Here is a 2,659-nt window from a genome sequence, read left to right as displayed (position 1 = left end):
GAGAAAATTGCACATATAGTGGACGCTGGTAACTCACACAAGTTGTAAATAATGATAATTATAATCATAATAACAATTATTGAAATTACATTTATAATGATAATGAAAATAATGATAATGATAATAATAGTAATAGTGATAGTAATAATAATAATAATAATAATAATAATAATAATAATAATAATAATAATAATAATAATAATAATAATAATAATAATAATAATAATAATAATAGTAATAATAATAATAATAATAATAATAATAATAATAATAATGATAATGATAATAATGATAATGATAATGATAATGATAATGATAATAATAATGATAATGATAATAATAATAATTATAATGATAATAATGATAATGATAATAATAATAATAATAATAATAATAATAATAATAATGATAATGATGATGATGACAATCATAATAATAATAACAATAATAATACTTGTAGTATAATGAAAACAATAATAGTAATAATAATAATAGTAGTAATAATAGTAATAATAACAATAATAATAATAACAGTTATAATAATAATAATAATGATAATAATAATAATAATAATAATAATAATAATAATAATAATAATAATAATAATGATAATAATAATAATAATAATAATAATAATAATAATAATAATGATAATAATGATAATAATGATAATAATAATAATAGTAATGATAATGATAATGATAGTAATAATAATAGTAATGATAATGATAGTAATAATAATAGTAATGATAATGATAGTAATAATAATAGTAATAGTAATGATAATGATAGTAATAATAATAGTAATGATAATGATAATGATAGTAATAATAATAATAATAATAATAATAATAATAATAATAATAATAATAATAATAATAATAATAATAATATAATAATAATAATAATAATAATAATAATAATAATAATAATAATAATAATAATAATAATAATAATAATAATAATAATAATAATAATAATAATAATAATATATACATACGTACATACTTACATACATACATACATACATACATATACCAAGGCTTTTTTCCCCTTACAAGGGAGGTAGTCAAAAAGGAAAAGGCATAAAATCATTCCCACCCATTCCATCCCTGAATACACTCCACACCCCTCCACCCTCCCTCTTATCTTAGCACCTCCTGGATGACGGGTCATCCCTGCACCTTGTCCACTGCCCTGGGTCAGAAGCAGTGTCGCAGGACACAGCACATCCACAGCAAGGCCGCTTCATTAAATCGGCGACCCCCCTCTCCGTCCCCCCATGCATAAAAGGAGAAGACGGGGAGAAATTCCTTCGGGCTGCGTCAAATTTTGCTCACACATACTACCCCACCCCCATCCCCCCCGCCCATTCCACCTCATGCATCACAGTATCATCTATATACAACCATTCTCCATTCACCCCTGCCTTCTGTCCTCTCCCGTCCTTCCTCAACAGGCATTCCCCTCTTCCCCAAAGCCCCCTTCACCCCATCCATCCACCTCATCCTAGGACGTCCCCTCATGTTCACTCCCTCCACATCTGCCTTCCATACCTCTTTTACTAGTCTTTCTTCACTCATTCTTTCCATGTGTCCAAACCATCCTAATACTCTTTCATCAACCCTATCTCCCAACTCCCTTTCCACCCCTGTTCTTCTCCTCACCTCCTCATTTCTCACTCTATCTAGCCTAGTAACCCCCATCATACTTCTCAGACACCTCATCTCAAACACATTCAAACTCCTTCTCTCTTCCTCTCTTATGTTCCATGTTTCTGCCCCATACAGTGCTGTTGGCACAATCACTCCTTCATACAGTCTCCTCTTAGCATCCATTCCCAAATGTCTATTCCTCATTACACTCTTCAATCCACCAAGGCATTTACTCGCTTCTCTCAATCTACATTCTACCTCCACCTTCACTCCACCTCTTCCTGCCACATTTGCACCCAAGTATCTAAAACTATCCACTTCCTCCAGTCGCTCTCCCTTAATGCTCACTTCCAGTCTACTGCCACTTTCACCCCGTGTACATCTCCTCAACTTACTTTTACCAAAATTTATCTTTAGCTTTCTTCTATCACATACTCTCCCAAACTCTGTCACCAACTTCCTCAGTCCCTCCTCCGATCCTGCCACAAGCGCAGTGTCGTCAGCAAACAACAGCTGGCTCACCTCCCACTTTTCTCCATTTTCTTTAACCCTCTCCAATCCCTGACCCACTACCCTTGCATTTACCTCTCGCACTACCCCATCCATGTATAAGTTGAACAGCCAGGGTGACAAAACACATCCTTGACGAAGTCCCACATTTACCTCGAACCACTCACTCTCTCCATTTCTAATCCTGACACAAGCTCTAATACTCTCATAAAAACTCTTGACAGCTCCCAGAAGCTTTCCTCCTATCCCATATATCTGTATAACCTCCCACAGTGCCTTTCTGTCTACCCTATCGTAAGCCTTTTCGAGATCCATAAAAGCCCAAAAAACATCCTTCCCCTTTCCTATAGCTTTCTCACATATCTGTCTTACCACAAAGATCTGATCTACACAACCTCTACCCATCCTAAATCCACACTGTTCCTCACCAATTACTCCATCTGTTCCTCTCCTAATCCTCTCAATCAAGATCCTCCCATAACCCTTCCCAACTA

Source organism: Oratosquilla oratoria, chromosome 9, assembly GCF_046742065.1.
Source record: "Oratosquilla oratoria isolate Oo_2021 chromosome 9, ASM4674206v1, whole genome shotgun sequence".
Classification (NCBI taxonomy): domain Eukaryota; kingdom Metazoa; phylum Arthropoda; class Malacostraca; order Stomatopoda; family Squillidae; genus Oratosquilla; species Oratosquilla oratoria.
This window is presented reverse-complemented; position numbering follows the sequence as displayed.